This window comes from Protopterus annectens, chromosome 2.part0 (assembly GCF_019279795.1).
Source record: "Protopterus annectens isolate FY-2018-M chromosome 2.part0, PAN1.0, whole genome shotgun sequence".
Classification (NCBI taxonomy): domain Eukaryota; kingdom Metazoa; phylum Chordata; order Ceratodontiformes; family Protopteridae; genus Protopterus; species Protopterus annectens.
Genome location: NC_056728.1, coordinates 306,720,261 through 306,739,161, shown reverse-complemented (window position 1 = coordinate 306,739,161; position 18,901 = coordinate 306,720,261). Strand labels below are relative to the sequence as shown.

The 18,901-nt window shown below is 42.9% G+C and overlaps 1 protein-coding gene across 1 annotated transcript in view; it reads right to left on the bottom strand.

The window, feature by feature from the left end:
* The window catches only part of GRAMD2B (GRAM domain containing 2B), a 1,158,381-nt gene that overhangs the window by 858,770 nt on the left and 280,710 nt on the right, over positions 1-18,901 (bottom strand). The window lies entirely within an intron of this gene.

The window sequence follows — 18,901 nt, the reverse complement described above, 5'->3', positions numbered from 1 at the left end:
TGACATGTTGAAGGTGCTCTTACCATGAATGGCTGTAGATAGCAATATCATCTAGGTAAGCAAGGGCAAACCCCACTGCTCCTGCTAGGATATGATCTACCAGCCTCTGCAAAATTGCGGGGGCATTCTTCATGCCAAAGGGCGTCTTTGTGAACTCATACAAGCCAAAAGGAGTCACAAAGGCTGACTTTAGCACTGGGAGTCAAGGGCACTTGCCAGCAACCCTTGGTAAGATCAATGGGTGTAAGATACTTAGCCCCACCCAGCTGCTCTAGGGCCTCATCTGTCCTAGGCATGGGGTAAGCATCTGACTCTGTGTGACTATTTTCCTGTAGTCCACACAGAACCTGGTGCTGCCATCCTTCTTTGGCACCACCACCACTGGGGAGGCCCAGGGACTGTTGGACTCTTGAATCACCCCTAGTTCCAACATCTCCTATACCTCCTCCCTCAGAGTCTGTTTGACTTTCTCAGGCGGTCTATAACGGGCCTGCCTAATAGGCCATTGCGATCCTGTATCCACCTGATGTTGCCCCAGGTGGGTGCACCCTGGTTTCCCAGTGAACATGTCCCCAAATAACTGCAACACTGCTCGGATTTCTCGAACCTGGGTAGGAGGCAGCTGCTGGGACATTGCTACCCCTTCCACTGAGGTGTCAGCCCGAGCCTCACTGAGGAGATCAGTCACCAGATCTCCCTCAGACTCCTCCTGCAATCCACTACAAATGCCTGGCACAAGGGCCTCCATATCATGGTAAGGTTTCATCATGCTAACATGGTACAATTTGTGCCCCTGCCTTCTGTATAGTAGTTCCACCATGTAGTTAACATCCCTTACCTTTCTTACCACCTTGTAGGGTCCCTCCCAAGCTGCTTGCAGCTTGTTGTGTCCAACAGGAATGAGAACCATTACCTGCTGCCCCACAGCATACTCTTTAGCTTGAGCATTCCTGTCATACCACACCTTTTTCTGTTGTTGGGCTTCTTCCAGTTTCTCCGGGGCCAAGCCATTGAGTTCCCTGAGCCTTGTCCTGAGGATTAGGACATATGCTACAAAAGACTCCTTGTGAAATTCACACTCACCTTACCACTCATCTCGAATTAAATCTAGAGGTCCCATCACCCTATGCCTATACAGCAACTCAAAGGGTGAAAAATCTGTGGATTCCTGGGGAAGCTCTCTGTAAGCAAACAACAGATGGGGCAAATATTTGTCCCACTCCCTCTTAAACTGATCTGCAAATGCCCGTAGCATGGACTTGATTGCAGAGTTTAACCTCTCAACAAGACCATTAGTCTGGGGATGGTAGGAGGTGGTCTTCATGTGCTTCACCCCACAGGACTTCCACACACAAGCCAGCAGATCTGACATGAAATTGGCAACTCTGTCAGTCGGTATTTCTTTTGGGAAACCTACCCTGCTGAAACGCATTTGCCACCTTCTCTGCCTCAATGGAGGACAAAGCCACTGCCTCAGGGAATCATGTAGCATAATCCATGACTACTAGGATATACTTTTTCCCTGTGAAACTTGGGGTACTCAGAGGACCCACAATATCCATAGCTACCCTCTGAAATTGCTCGTCAATCACAGGCAAAGGCATCAAAGGAGCTCTCACCTTGTCTCCTGCCTTGCCTACCTTTTAGCACTGCTCACAGGTCATGCAGTACCCTGTTACATCTCTGGAAATTCCAGGGCAATAGAAGTTATGCATAATATGCCTCTTTGCAGGTCATATGGGCATAAAACGTACAAAGGGAATATCATGGGCTATGGCTAGAAGTGCCAGATGGTAGGCTCTAGACACTACCAACTGCTTTACCTTCTCACCTTCTAGCCCTCCCTCAGGGGTCTACTCTCCGTAAAGTAACCCTTTGTCCCAGTATACAGATCCCCCCTTTCCTTGAGAATCAGGTGCCTCCCTAGCTATCTGCCTCAGCCCTTGCAATGTAGGGTCTGAGAGCTGAGCCTGTCTCAACTCTCTCTTTGTAACCCTTCCCAGTTCCCCTTCCACAGGAAGTCTGGCATCCTCTGACAGTGGTGCCTCACTGTCAGCCTGGGTACTACTACTCTACCTTTGCAGTCACGCTGTCCCAGGGAACATCAGTACTCACAAGCAGCTGTGGCTCACCTTCAGTCTCACTGCTACAGGGTAGCTCCCTCCCGCAGTCTCACTGCTGAAGTAACCACCTCAACAGCCCTGGCTGCAAGTATGCAGTCTGTCTGGGTCTCCTCCAGGCTACCAGACTTACCTGCTTGTCTCCAAGTCTGACTGCATGTAACTGCACAAACAGATGGTACTGCCTCATCCAAATCCTCCCCTATCAGGACATCTGCAGGATGGTAGTTTGGTACCCTTATTGTCTCATGACAACCTACTATTGGCATTTTGTCTTTCCCACTTACTGGCTCACTAACCTTTTGTTCCCCACCTTGCCTCCATGGACACCTGTATGCTACATGGCCCCACTGGTTACATTCAAAACATTTACCCATAGCTCCTGGAAGTGTACCTGGACAAGTGGCATCCCCTGCTACCGGCAGATTATGTTGGGGCAGTCTGTGCTGCCCACCAAGGGTTCCTTTAGAACCATGAGCAGTACTGGGGATCCCTTTCCTGTGCAGGGCTGCCCTGCTTGCCAGGTATAGGTCTCCCTTCTTCCCAACTCATCTGAAGTGGCACATTGTCCATCAGCTAACCAGATCCTCATGTTCTCAGGCAAAGTGCTAAGGGCTTGTTCCTTCACCAAAAGGTCTGCCAACCCTTCAAAAGTGGTGACCAGACATCCACTCACCCACCTATGGAAATAAGTGCTCAGTTCAGCAACATATTCACACACACTTTCATCTGCCTTGCGTCTATGCTCACGAAACTTTTTCCTATACGTTTCATGTGGTAGCTTAAACAAAGTGATTTTTAACAGCAGTATAATCAAAACATGCAACATCAGACATTTTTGACAAAACAGTTACAGCTTTACCATGGAGTAAGGGGGTCAGGAACTGTACCCAGAGCCTTTGGTCAACACCATACTGTTTGCATACTCTCTCAAACATATGAATGAAACTATCAAAATTATCCCCCTCTTTCAACTGCGGAAGAAATTTACTGACCTTTTGTGCTTCTGCGGTCCAGTTATTCCTTTCCCCATTACCTCCATGACTCTGGCGAAGAGTCAGCATTTCCCTCTCATGCTTCCTCTGCCACTCCTTTTCCTCCTGCATAGCAGTTTCTCATTCTCCTCAGCCTGTAGACTCCTCAGTCTCTCAGCTGCATATATCTCCAAATGCCTGGCCTCCAACTCAAGTCTCTTTAGCTCCAGATGGATTTTTAAGTCCTCTGCAGAAAGGCTGAGCTGTCCATTCTCCGAGGGTATTATATCTCCATTGCCAGTCTGATTGTCCTCCTGGTTGCTGTTTTCTGATGCAGCTGTAACCAAGGCTGCAATTAGGTCTGCCTTAGTCAGGTTTCTATGCACCAGTCCCCTAGCCTGGCACATCTCCACCAGCTGGCTCCTTGTCAGCTTTCTATACTCATCTGCTGACATGCTGCCTGCTCACCATGACTAAGTAAGCTAACAAAAGAAATAAAACAATTGCGATCTGAACTCTTGAGTATTCACTGCGTGGCTGATTTAGAGTAGAAGATGCCTTCAGAGCTCACTGTACACAAGCTACAGGAATTCACTCTACCCACACCACTACAAGCCAGTTAGTATTTGCCAACCAATTAATGTGTGGTGTGGATATTCCACCAGTGCAATTATGTGATGCCCGTGCCCTGGCCCAGCAATCAAGGAGCCTCAATCCTCAACACTAACACCAGTGAGGGGCGTCTCATATAGGAGGAAAGGATAACAAATACACACAGTAAAGTGCAATTTCCCTTAAGAGCACACAGAGATCACAGTCAGTCCGGGGCTGGTCGCTCCCTTGCTCTCCAGGTCCTCAATAAGACTCCCCACAGGCCACAGCTATAGGGTCCAGATCTCAGCCTAGTGGGCAAGCTAAAACCTCCAGCACCCTCTCTGACCAACCAGTGCTTCATGTCCCTGCCCAAGTAGCTGACACACACACACACACACACACACACACACACACACACACACACACACACACACACACACACACACACTTTGAGAAGAGTTAATACAACCACACAGACACTCCTGGGGAAGGCTGGCACAGGTTCTCGAGCTGTGCCCCCTTTCCCCAGACTATACTGTAGTACCAGCTGCCACCTCCCACTAATATATATCAGCTACTCAAAGGCCGTTAAAATGGTGTCCAATTACTGTGCAATATTATTATCCAATTGGTAGTATAGCCCAGGGCTAAAGCTACTGAAGTGGCTTTGTACAATTTTACCAAAGGCATGCAAGTACTCTAAAAAGCTTAAATTATCTCTACAAAAACAGCCACAGTTGGAAGGGTTTAAAAATATTTAACAAACAGTCAAAACACAAGACAATACTTTTTACTTCACAGTGCTAGTCAAGAGTTCAGAGATAAAGTAGAGTTGTGTACCTACCATAAATGTAGATGTTCGAGTGTATTCACTGTTGCAGTCATTACACTTGGGTTATCCTGCTGGCAGGCTACCCGCAGTCGGCCAGAGTTCCAAAGTCTAAGTCCGGCATCGGTTGCTGTCGCCTCTTCCCTGATGTCAGTGTGCCAGGGGTATAAAAGATGCAACCGACGCCATTTTTTTCAGTTTTTCTTGCCCTAGATGTCAGGTGCCCCCAGATAGGAAGGCTGAAAAGAATAAATTATGCCAAAAAGCATGCATGTACTAATATAAACATTTCCTTCATCTACAAGCAAATACACCACATTTGTTGTATAGAGTTGAGAAGTACAGAAAAGTCCCAGCAATGAAAAAAGGGGGATGGTGGGTGGGTAACCTGGACTGCAACAGTGAATACACTCGAACATCTACATTTATGGTAGGTACACAACTGTACTATGTTCATCATGTTTCACTGTTGCAGTCATTACACTTGGGTTGAATCCCAAAGCTGAGGTTGGGCGGCTTGGTCTAAATAGGATTAGGTGAGGCTACCAGGCCCTGCAGAACAGCAGTGGCAAAGCCTGCTCTGGATTTAGAGTAGAGAGGTAAGTGGTAGTGCTTGGTGAAAGTGTGCACTGAACTCCAGCTTGCAGCTTCTAAAATGTCTTTGGTTGATACTCCTCTGAGAAAGGCTGCTGAAGTGGCTGCTGCTCTGGTAGAATGTGGCCTAATGCCCTTAGGCACTGATTTGCCATGTTGTGCATAACAGAAGCAAATGCAGTGTCCTATCCATTTTGAAATCATCTGCTTTGTGACCGGCTTTCCTTATGATCCTGCAGCATAGGCTACAAACAGTTGCTCAGTTTTTCTGAAAGCTTTTGTTTTGTCCAAGTAGAATTGCAGCTGTCTGTGTATGTCCAACGCATGTAGAAGTCTCTCCCCTTTATTCTGGGGGTTTGGGTAGAAAGTTGGTAAATGAATAGTTTGGTTAAGAGCCATATTTGAAACCACCTTTGGCATGAATATTGGGTTTGTCCTAAGAGAAACCCTGTTCTGGTGAAAAATGATGAAAGGTTCCACAGCCATTAATGCCTGCAACTCTGAGACTCTTCTTACTGAAGTTATTGCTAGGAGCAGAGCTGTTTTCCATGATAAGAATTTTATATCAGCTGTGCTGGCTGGTTCAAAAATAGGCAGTGTGAGCTTTTCTAAAACAACATTGAGATCCCAAGTTGGTATTGGCGCTCTCCTTGAGAATCTAATGTTTTTTGCCCCTCTGAGGTACTGTCTTAGTAGAGGATGTGAAAAAATAGGAGGGTCCGTATTGTAATGAGCTGAAATGGCAGAGGCGTGGATCTTAATTGATGAGAAGGATAGGCCTTTGTCCAGCACCTCAGTTAGGTATTGTAGAATCTGAGGTATATTTGGAACAAGTGGTTCGAGACCTTGTGCCTGGTTCCAAGCACAGAATCTTTTCCATTTTTCTGCATAAGATTTCCTAGTGCTGGGCCTCCTGGATTCTAAAATAACATCCATAACAGCTTTAGAGAGAGGTGCAGTCTGAGTAGCTACATTATCTGCCATGCTGCTAGATTTAAGGTTCTGGGTTGACTGCAGAATCGGATTGTTTTGTTGAGTCAGAAAATGTGGAATTTGAGGTAAAGGTCAGGCTGGGCCTTAAGACAAGCTCTTTAGGATTGGGTACCAGTGCTGGCATGGCTACTCTGGGGCAATCAGGATCATCTTTGGCCTCTCTTGTTTGACTTTTAGGAGCACCTTGGTGAGAAGAGGCAGTGGAGGGAAGGCATAAACTGTCAGGGTTTTCCAGCTGAATGATGACAGCATCCACTTTCCATGCTTGAGAGTGATAAGTTCTTGTGCAGAATTTCTGTAGTTGGCAATTGTGAGGGGAGGCAAAAAGATCTATGTCTGGGCGTCCCCATTTCCCTGTTATCATGCTGAACACCTGTGGATTTAGTTTCCATTCGTGCGAATCCATGAGATTTCTGCTTAGTTTGTCTGCCAGTGTATTTTTTGTTCCTGGCAGGAATTGTGCCTGCAGATGTACTTGATAGGTCAGTGCTGTGTTCCACAAAGTCATGGCTTGCCTGCATAGGGGGTAGGAATGTGTGCCCCCTTGCTTATGTACCACATAACCGTGGTATTGTCCATCTTTATTAATAGTTGTCCTGGATGTAGTAGGTCCTTGAAAGCTGTCAGGGCATTGTGTACAGCTAGCATCTCTTTTTGATTGATGTGAAGATGCATTTGTTCCTTGGGCCATGTGCCCTGAATACATTTTCCTGCCATATATGCCCCCCCCCAGGCATAATCCGATGCATCCATTGTTATTGTCTGCCTGGCTGTGGGTAAGGTGAAAGGCTGTCTGTCCCTTGTTGTGGTGACAGGCTTGGGACCACCATCAAAACTCCTGTTGTAGGCAGGGAATTAAAGCTATGATTGTTTCCAGGCTGTGACAATGTTGAGTCCAAACACTTTTTAGATACCATTGTACTTTCCTCATATGCAGTCTTGCATATGGAATTAGTAGAACGCAGGATGCCATGAAGCCCAGGGCCTGCAGAATTTTTATTGCAGGGAGCTGGGTCTTTGTTGCCATCATTTGAAAGTAATGAGTCAGTTGCCTTTGTCTGGCGTGAGATAAGCCATCTGGGCAGTTGTATTTAAGCTTGCACCCAGGAATATTATCTCTTGAGAGGGCACTAGTTTTGATTTCTTTTCGTTTACTGTGTACCCTAGGCAAATTACTAATCTTTTTACAAACACCAGATGCTTTAGAAGAATGTCCTTGCTCTCTGCTTGAATAATACAGTCATCCAAATAGGGATATATTTGAATTCCTTTTTGTCTGCAAAATGCAATTACTGGTGCCAGGCATTTTGTGAGGACCCTGGGCGCAGTAGATAAGCCAAAGGGCAGAGCATGGAGTTGTTAAGGCATTGAGCCAGCTATGAATCTGAGGCATCTTCTGCAAGATTGTCTGATTGGGACATGCAGGTATGCCTCCTTGAGGTCCAAAGTAACTAGCCAAGCCTTCTTGCCCAGCATGGGTAGAAGTTGCTGTAGTGTTAACATTTTGAATTTTGGAACATCCAGGAAAGTATTCAGGATTGACAAGTCCAGTATTGGTCTCCAGGCTTTGTCCTTTCTGGGTACTAGGAAAAGTCTTGAGTAAAATCCTTGTCCCTGTTCTTGCTGTGGTACTCGTTGAATAGCTCCCATGTCCATGAGAGCAGCAATTTGTTTTTGTGCCTCTGCCCATTGGTTTTGTGGCAGGTCCGACATCCCTTTTGATTTTGGAAGGGTGTGAAAGTGGAACCTGTAACCCTGAGAAACAATATTCAGTACCAATTTGTCCTGGGTGATTATGCGCCAATTTTTTTGAGAAAAGTGCTAGCTTTCCCCCTAGGGGTGCTGCCAAAAGATAAGTGCTTGGCATTTGTAGCGGGAAGTCATTGGGACGGTTTCCTATAAGGTTGCAATTTGTCTTCTCCTCCTTTGGGGCTAAAGCACCCCATTGTTTAGGTCTGTAGGAGCCTTGGGGCTGAGATCTGCCTCTTGGGCGTCTGCATCTGCCTCTTTGTGGCCTGAAAGGACCAATTTTTTGAACGCCAGTTTCTGCTAAACCTAGGTGGTTGAACCTGTAAGAAATCCTTTACCGTCTGCATTGATTTTGCTTTATCCTCCATTTTCTTTAACACCAAACAAAGTATCATGCTGTAGTGGAGCATCCAATAATTTTATTTTAACATGTTCAGGTAAACTTTTTTCCCCCATCTATCCAGAGCTCTGGAATCCATATCCGAGGGGACAGAATTTTTAGCAGTGGAAGCCTTAACCCCTTTTGGACCCTGAGAAATTGTTTCTGGGTCTGCAGCAGGGTTTTTGTAAAGAAATTTATGAGAGTCAGGGACCCTGTAGTACCTGCCTGGCTTGACTGGTGCAGGGAGTAAAGAATCAGGAGACTGACTGGATTCAGAGAAAATGTCATCAACAATATCAAGCACAGGAGGAATAGACAGGGTCCTGTGCTGAGGCAATAAAAGAAAATCTCTGAGCCTTTTCTTGGATTCTGAGTAATCCTGGCTCTCCCAATGGAAATGCTCCCTCATGGTGTGCAGGGTTTCCCCAAAAGAATAATCCTCAGGCGGAGAGGCTGAGGGTATAGACTCTTCTGCATCAGCGTCCTCACAGGGAGGGAGAGAATAATCCTGATCAGAAGAGGAATCAGAGGAAATAGAAACCTGGTCAGAGGAATCATAGTCAGTGTCTTGCCTAGGCCTTTTGTCAGGAGGAGAATGGGAATCCCTGATTAAAGTAATTAGGTCTTCGGCCATTTTAAGCATCTGTTTCTTTGGCATGGATGACTGTTCAGGAAAATGTTGTACTTGTTTCCTTGAGTTTAATGGTGTTTTTGACTTTGCCTTGGCTGCTGTAGTGGACTTAATAGTAAGCTCTGAAGGTCTGAAAACACCCTCAGAAGCTGATGCCTGCTCAGCGGCTCCAGACCCATCTGAGGGAATAGTTTCCGCAGGCCCAATACCTGGAGTTTCCACAGGCCTCGGTGTCTCCACATGGCTGTCGGTTACGGCCTGTGGCTCTGAGGTAGCGGGTGTCAGAGGCTGTGAAAGCGCCTCACTGAGAACCGGCGACTGGCCTAGAAGAGGCTTCGTCGTCGGTTTTGGACCTCGGATGCTGTCCTTTTCTTTGTCTTTGCGTTTTTTATAAATTCTGGTTGTCTGTTGTTCCGACGGCATTATGTAATTAAACCTACGGCCAAAATAATGTAAAGCAAAGTCAAACCGACGTTTAATAGTGTGTTTGTTGAATCTAGCACAAAATTGACAACTAGTAACGTCGTGGTCAGGGCCTAGGCAAGGAATACAGTAAGAGTGAAAGTCCTTATGAGGTATTTGCTTCCCACAAGAAATACAATTATTAACTTTTACTGACATCGGTCTGGAGCAAGAAAAAGTTTCCCCAACGGGGTACTTAGCTTCATTAAAGACTTCGGTTCTGAAACTCTATTTCGAAAATCTGAGGAGCTGGCCGACCGGCACTTGCGAACTGCTTTTGCTTCGGGCACTGTGCGGCAAGAAAGAATGAAGAAAATGGCGTCGGTTGCATCTTTTATACCCCTGGCGCACTGACATCAGGGAAGAGGCGACAGCAACCGACGCTGGACCTGAACTTTGGAACTCTGGCTGACTGCGGGTAGCCTGCCAGCAGTATAACCCAAGTGTAATAACTGCAACAGTGAAACATGATGAACATCAGAGAAATACTTAAAATAATTGAGTAGTATAGTTCTGACATCACAAAAAAAAACTTAGAAATAACTAGAAACTAGAAAGATTAGACTAAGAGAAAACACAAGTCTAAGATAAACTTGCATAGAGTGCAAGACAGTGCTGGTGAGTTGGATGGTCAAGACAAAAATGCTTAATGCTCTCTGATTCTCTCCGTTTTTAATATCACATTCCTGGTTCACATTACATTATTCTTCACACTAACAGAAACTACATTTACATTCTTCGCCTCTGGGCAGAAACCAGAGCACTAATGGACATTTATGCATGAAAATTCTGGCCTTAAAACAATAGGTAGGATGCCTCACTCTAGACTTGCTGACTCAGAGTTTTAACATCAAAGGGTCACAACATGCTTTACTTGGTCAGCAGAGTGCACAGTTGATGCAGTTTTTCCAGTTCCACATGTAACACTATTTTTACCATTTAAGACAACAAGCCTGTGGTTTACATTGATATTTACAGATGACAGAATTATTTATATCCAAAATTCTATCTGGCTAGGCTGGCAGACTTCACCCATCTTCACCCAATATTTACACTGCCTACATTATGCAAGTTATTGATTTCAAGAATAAACTGGGTGTATTTATATTAAGAAATCTGCAAAACATATCAATTATCGTGGTTCTAAACAGAAAGATTTTGTGATGTTACTTTCACTATTTCATTTTAGATAAGCATTTTGTTTTCTTTTCAGTGTTTATGTGACTTGCTTAAGACAAATGGACTTTTTCAGATACTTAGCCTACTTTTAAATAAATTCTCAAGCCATTATGCAATAACAGAAAGGGAGTGGAATGCTGATACTAATGAATCTAAAGACATAAAAAACTAAAAGTTTTAATACAAAAGTGTCCATTATTATGAACAATACAGAAGTATATAATCTACTCTATCCTTCTTGTTTCTATATCTAGATTAGTCTTCTCTTGCAATCACCTATATGAATGTCCTGGCCCCCAAATGACTTTTTGACGTGCAATTTTTTGGCTGCAATTACTGACTGAACACTTCCATAAGATATATCTCAGAGCATTCTTAAATCAAATTTTATATGGATTTTAGTAAATTAATATACATAACAGATACCGTGGTGGTGGTGCCTCACAATAAGACGCTGTCTGGTTCGATTCTCAGCTAGAGCGTCTTCTGCGTGGAGACATGCGTGAATGGGCGTACCTTCGTTGAAGGTTGTGCATCATGCCTGGCAAGCCGGTACGTAAAAATCAACTGCCAATCATTAGCGGACCAGAGTTTCACTGTGGCGACCCCTAACCGGGAAAAAGCCGAAAGACACAAGCACAATATACATAACAGCAGATAAAACTGAATGCTCAATTTCAAGTATCCTAATCCTCTTCAGTATATTAATCAGTGAAATAATTTCATGTGGAAATTCTTCTCCTCATACTCTTAACTTAAATACTCTGCAGGGCTGCTTCAAAGCTGAACTTATGAGGTTATTAATTTATGAAAAACTTTAAGAAAAATGAAACAAAAAGGTTTACTAAAGAATTAAAATGACTACAAAGTGAGAATATTAGCAAATATGGCCTGTCTATAGAGAAGCAGACTAAGAAATGCAGTCAGATTTAAATGTTAAATTTGTAATTAACTTGGACTGAAAATAAAGTAACAGCCAATTATCTGGTATGCCATCTAAATACATAGCTCCCCGCATTCGAGTTTGTAAGCATCTTTCGAAAATTACTTCTTTGAAACCTGGTTACAAGGCGATCAATATCAAACCTATCCGACTTAGAAGTATTCTCAATTTTTTAACTCTTAAATACAATAAGATGAATCAGTAATGTAACTTACTTTCTTTAGTATTTCCTATGCTTCTACTATTGTATCTTACTAACTAAATGCCCCACTGAAAGAGAGTGCAGAGGCAATCAACCATCTTAAACCAAAGCCTCTGGCCCTGATGTGTTCATGTCACATTTCTATAATGTCTTCAGTAATTAGTTAGCCAAAATCCTTTTAAAATTGCTACTTATATGCTGACTGTGGGAATCTCAGATTTATAATCTAACCAATCAAAGATACACTTATTTACAAGTCTTATAAATATTAAATTTCATTCTAATGATCACCCAAAAGCTTTAATCATTCTGGACAGCATTTTTTGTGTTGATTTTAGTAGACAAAATGAAAAAGATATTACCTTTATTAATTTCTCTGCATTTAATTTGCACTTACAAAACGCATGCAAAAATAGATCACACTATTACTTTAGACACCTTCTTTCTCCTAAAAACATTTGCCTGAACCTCATATTTACTTTAGCAATGTTGTGAAAGCTTTTGACCATATTAAATTTTAACTTTCATGCTAGATAAAAGTTTTTCCTTCCAGAAACTTGTAAGAATTCTATTCGTAGTTAGTAAGAGCATTGTAGGAAAAAAAATTATTATGCAATGAAAAAAAATGAAAATAAACCAGGAAAAATAAATTCAATAAAATAAACCCAAATAAAACAAATCAAGAATGAGACCTTCAATTTATAACAAAGACAAATCTCAAAATTAATATATCGAAATTAACTTGCAACAAAATAATAAATCAGTGCCAAAATTCTACTCAGTTATGGTACAAATAAGCTACAGAGCACTAACCCAGACTCATACTGTAGAAAAACAAGTCATAAAGACAAATGTGAAATGGATGAAATTAGATACACTGACCAAAGGGTGAGATAATGCTGCAGAAAAATTATGGATTACAATGATGAAATAACGCAGAAGCAGAATTCAATAAATTTAATAAAGTCAAAAATAACAGGAAAAACTGCAGCAGTCAAAAACAGTACCTCTAGTATGGCTAAGTGGCTGAAGACAAAACCAGAAGCAAAGTAAGCAACTCAAGGAGGTAGAGACTGATTTGTCCTAAGTCAGAATCTGTCTCCAAACTCTGGGAGAAACCAATTCGGCCATGATAATGCAAAGTGCATTTATATTCCTGAGATGTGCATTCTCTCTGTAGTTATGGAAACTTCAAAGGTAGGTGGCTTATCAGAGGCAAAAAGTAAAAAAAGAAAGCTTCCTCAAATATGATCAGACCAACATATTTCTTGGTAAATACTACTTAATAAAATTCAGGCAAGAATAATAACACTTGATCCAACATACTGAAGAACATACCAGAGGCATCTAGAGGATGGACATCCACTGGAAAGATGTCTGCACCTCATGAATCTGGGGTCTATAATGTCAAAATGAAGATCTCTGACCTTCGTATACAGGAAAGTGACATCACACCAGTAAAAAGGAAAGAGAGACCTTTATTAGATCTTAATGGGCGCCTTAATCAGAGCTTGACAAAGTGGTGCAGCAGTTAGTGTTGTTGCCTCATAGCAAGAGGTTCTCTGGTTCAATTCTTGGCTGTGGTGCCTTCTGTGCGGAGTCTGCATTTCCTTCGTGGATTCACATGGATTTCCTCTGGGTGCTCCAGTTTCTTCCCACATTCCAAAGACATGCATCTGCAGCATTTCTTCCCAGGCCTCCGCTGAACATGGGTTCTGTACCAGTTGGACTTTCCCGGTAAACAAATGTTAAATAAATAAATAAAACTCATCACATGTCGTTCATCTAATGTCTAGGAAGAGTGCAATTTTCTTTTAAACTTGCTCACGCTTCAATGTCAAGCATAATTTTATTTGCCACTACAGACAACCCAGCAGCTACTTACTGCACTCTTACCTGTCCTGAAACACTGAAGCAACTGGGAGTAGCAGCTAATTAAAAGTAGACATTAACCTGTGAAGTATGGGATTTAATACTAAATCCAACAGCTGAAGGTGAAGATCACTATAAGTAAAAAACTAAGAGCTCTCATAAAATCATCCAAAGCAAATTTCGAGAGAAAAATAGCTAAAGACTCAAAAGACAATCATAAGGCCTTCTTTAGCTATGTTAGAAACCTAGGAGGAAACTCCCAGATATGCTCAGAACTAGTTCAAAATGATGTGAAGATTACTGATCCTACAGACATTGCCAACATACTGGCTGACAGGTTCAGTGCAAACTTCCCCCCCCCCAAAAGGAGAGATATCTATACCAAACGATTTCAGCCCCCCAAACATCTCCAGCGCCCAAGTGAGAACTGCTCTCTCCAAAGCAAAAACACAGCATCCATGGGACCTGATGGTGTCCCCGGCTGTGTGCTCCACGAACTCAATGAGGAATTAAACCCACAGCTAGGACAGCTGTTTAATCAAAGTCTTACCTCTGGATACGCACTCCAGGAGTGGCGCACTGCAACTGTGGTCCCACTTCACAAAGGCGGTGCCTCCACCGACCCTGGAAATTACCGCCCATTAGCTTGACAAGCCTTATCTGCAAAGCCATGGAGAGGATCATAATGGACCTCATAAATAAAGACATAGGGAATTTGCAGACTTTGGATCCAACCCAGTTTGGCTTTGTCAAAGGCAGATCATGCCTTTTAAACTTGGTTGACTTTTTCGAAACAGTCACCAGAGCCATTGATGAGGAAGAGGCAGTCCATACAGCCTACCTCGATCTGGCTAAGGCCTTCGATACAATACCCCACTCAGGTATCATTGAAAAACTCATCAGCTTAAATGTTAACCCATACATCACAAGATGGGTTGCAAACTGGCTGAGTGACAGAACCCACAGGGTCAGAGTTGCTGGCGCCATGTCAGACTCAAAGCCTGTCACAAGTGGTGTCCCACAGGGCTCAGTCCTGGGCCCACTCTTGTTTGGCATCTACTTTTCCAAGTAAAAGCAAACACAGGAGGGTTATGGCTGACAAAGTTTGCAGATGACTGCAAACTGGGCGCCATAGTAGAAAACACATCTGACACAGATATCCTTCAGAAGGGTCTCACAGAAACGGATAACTGGTGCCAGAGCCACGGCCTAAACTTAAATGCCAAAAAATGCATAGTCATACCCTTCGGGAAAAACAAGGTTACCCCTAGCTACCAAATAGGTGGCAATCCACTGAGCACAGAAGAAGTTATCAGGGACCTGGGGACCCAGGTTGATAGTAGTCTGTCATTCGACACCCATGTAGCTAAAGTAGTTAGGAAGACCTTCTACATTGCCCACCTTATCATGAAGGGATTCTCATCTAGATCAAGGGAGGTCATAGTCTCCCTTTACTCATCACTCATCAGACCAATGATTGAGTACAATGCCCCATTCGGAATGTATCTGACCCGACACTTGCAGCAGCTGGAGAGGCCACAAAAGTTCCTCACCAAAAGGATAAAGGGTCTCAAGATGATGTCCTATGCTGCCCGACTGAAAGAACTCCAGCTCTATTCAGTCGCCACCGCTTGCTCAGAGGTGACCTTTGCCTAACATACAAGGCCATGTCAAACCCAGATTTGATGAATATGCTTCACCTCAAAAATCTAGATCCATCAGAGCCACAAGGGCGGGAGACTTAAACCTCGACACGGCTATTAATAGGACGTGCTGGAGGGATAGATTCATCACCCAAAGACTCCCTATGCTGTGGAACAAAATCCCGGTACATGTGAGGCAGAGCACCTCGCTGGCCTTGTTCAAGAGAAATCTTGACCAATGGATGGGAGATCGCAGATATACCCCAGGGATTACCTCAGTGTCACTGCTCGACAGAGGCACAGCAAAATAATGGGTATAGTTCCCCATACTAAAGGGGTGGCGTAAGCCACAAAACGATGGGCTAGGCTTGTAAATGCCCTCGGGCAGATAGCCTAGTATGAACCTATGAACCTATGAACCTAAGTCTCATATTGCATTCAGGTTGTATCCTCTTAATGTTCTTCCTTGAGGTGACAAAAACATTTACTCCATTAAAGTTTTTGAGTGGCTAAATTCCCACGTTCCTCTTCCTTTTATCCAAGTTATTTTCCCGTCTGAATTTTTTTACTTAAAAATATTTTAAGGGTAGAACTAGGAAAATGGCAATAAGCTTGCAACATGTTATATTTTAAAATATGATGTATATTATTAGCTCTTCTAGAAGAAGTGGTATTGTTATACCATATGTACACACCATGATCAAAGTTCTGATCCTCAAACACTCTAGACTGAAATGTTTGATGCTCAGTGTTTACCACTTTCAACAGGAGATGCATTTGTAACTACCAATATTATTTTTTTTTCTTAAGGTGCAGCAGGCAGAACTGCTGCTTCACAAGGCTTTGCTTTCCAGTTCATTTCCTTGCTATGTTGCTTTCTATGTGAATGTCCTTTCTTTGCCCAAGCAGGCTCACACCAGGGGCTCTGCTCTCTTTCCACACCTTAAGTCACATGGGTAGGTCAGCTGGCACTGTTCATACCCGTGGGTGTGTAGGCTGTATGCGTATGAATGCATGCGGGCATGTGCATCCTGTGAATGACCGGTGTTTTACACAGGATCATTTCCAGCATTAAGCCAGTTGTTTGCTGGGACAAGACAGCACTTCCCACAACTTGAATAACAAAAGGAGTACTTAACATGGGTGGCAATAAAAGTTTTTATAATAATAAAATAATCTTAATAATAATAAAAAAATGGCACTTTTATTATTGCCAAGAATGCAAGGGCTAGAGAATGACTACAGGGTGGATAGCCATTCATTTCAGGTGGTGAAACAAACGAATAAATGTGGATACAAGGTATGCTCTTTTGGGTTTGTTTTAGTTTAATCACTCTTATGGTCATGCAATTAGTAAGCCATGGGCCAGCTTATCACTAGATGGTATGTCACTGTGGCATCTCCAAAGTATACTGCTGAACTGAATAAGCTTTTTTTTTTTTTTTTTTTTTTTAATTAAGGGACTGTGCCCCCTTATATCTCCTACCGTAAAGAATCTGCCTACAGATCTCATATGACCAAGGTTGCACCAAAAAGGGAAATTAATGTAGTTGACTTTTTCTCTGAGGTGCTGCAACATTGTCAGCAGTATATTTACATATCAATGCTCCAAAGCTCATCTCTGCTCCATTTAGTTTTTGCAGCAGTCAGCTGGGGGGGAGGCTGGATAGTGTGGCCAGCATATTTATGTTCAACAATGGTAAACTAAATTAAACCCACTCTTTTTGTTTAGCCAGGCTCCGTCAGTCTTATGTTGGCCTGATCTGGCATGGATGTCCTAATAAAAAGATTTGAACAAGGACCGAGGTACATCTGATGGCCAAATCTGAACCATTTATGATTCCAGCAGTAATGATCCTTGTGATGAAAGTATTGTTGTGTAAAATCATACCATAACTTCAGAGGTCCTTCTCTTCTATAAGCTGCTGTATCCATAAACACAAGGGAGTCTGCATCTGGTCGACTAGCGTACGTCCGGCCATTTTACAAAAGACAGATGTTACTGCAAGGGTGCATGTGATGTCCCACGTCTCTCTCTGCTGACGTCAGCTATAAACAGAGAGAGTTTAAAATGGACATCAGCACGCACCAACCTCAGAACTGTATGCTGCCGGAATCAGCGAATACGAAGTGGGTACTCAGGAGTCAGGCAAGTGTCAGGGGGAAGGCAAGGTGGGAAACTATACAGCAGCATATAGAAGAGAAGGACTAAAGTTATGGTAAGATTTTACACATCAACACTATGTCCTTCTATTTATATGCTGCTGTATCCATAACATGAGGGAGAGTGCAAAAGCTCATGCTGTTAAGAACTGGGTGGGAGGAACAGAGGCATTTTCCACAAAACCATGAAGGATGGCTCTGGCACTGGCTCTACAAATGATGTCCAAATTGTAGTGTTTGGTGAAGGTATGGACAGAGGACCAATGTAGCTGCTTCTAAAATGGCAGCTGTATCCAAACCCTGCTCCAGAAGATGACACTACCCTAGTGGAGTGTGCCTTTACTGGGAAGGGAAGCCTTCTGCCATGGGCTGTATAGCAAAAGGGGGTAGTTTTAGAAATCCATGAGGATATGATTTGGGTGGAAACAGGGTGTCCCAGGGCTCTTGGGTGGTAGGAGACAAAGAGCTTGTCTAATTTACAGATGGATTTGGTCTTAGCCAAATAGTATTGGAGTTGTCTGTGTACACCTAAGGAATGTGGGATCCTTTCCGTCAGGTTTTGGGATGAAGGGAAGAATGTCAGAAGGTTGATGGCCTGATTTGCAGACAGCTCACTGACCACTTTGGGCATGAAGGATGGGTTAGTACGTAAACACACTCTATCCTCATGGAAAATAGTAAAGGGATGAGAGGCCATAAGGGCTTGTAGTTCAGAAACCCTTCTGGCTGAATGTATGGTATTGGAGATGGCAGTCTTTGGATGGCTCAAATTGTGGCAGTGTCAACCTCTCCAGAACAAAATTTAGATCCCAAGAAGGCAGAATGGGCTTCCATGTTGGAGTAAGGTGCAGAACCCCTTTCAAAAATAGTTTAACGTCTAACCTAGAAGCAGAGGTGGGGTGAGTGGCAGGTATGCTGAGATGGCAGATAAGTGGGTCTTGATTGAAGAATAAGACAGTCAATTCATCAATTCACACAGGTAAGACAAGAACACTGAAGGTTCTACTGCCAGTGGTTGTAAATTGTGTTTTTGACACCAGGCAGAAAATCTCTTCCACAAAAAACACCAAAACAAGCACAAAAAAAAAAAAAAAAAACCTCATGATAAATAGTGGGGATAAGAAAGTCTTATTTTGTTACAAGTTAGAATATTTTTAGTCAAGATGTGGTTAATATAATTAAACATTATTGGGCTTTTCTTTTTAAAGGTAAAAATAGTGTTAGAAATTTATATAGATATCCTTTGATATCCTATAAAAAGGGAAAAAAAACATCAGAGATATGGTTGTACATAATGTATTTGAACCCCCTAGTGAGAATATTTATAGAGAGAGAAATTTATGTGGCACTATTCCATGTGGTAAGTGCTCTATATGTAGGTATGTGTTACGGTCTTTTGAGAAAATCAATAAAGTAAATTTTTCCCCTTCTGGTCTATTTGTACTACAAAGGGGGTAGTGTATGTTATTTCTTGCTCCTGCAGCCTTTTCTATACAGGTTAAACTGACACAAATTGTTGAAAATGATGAAACTTTTTTAAAACATAAATTGCATTTTAAAGAAACCATTTT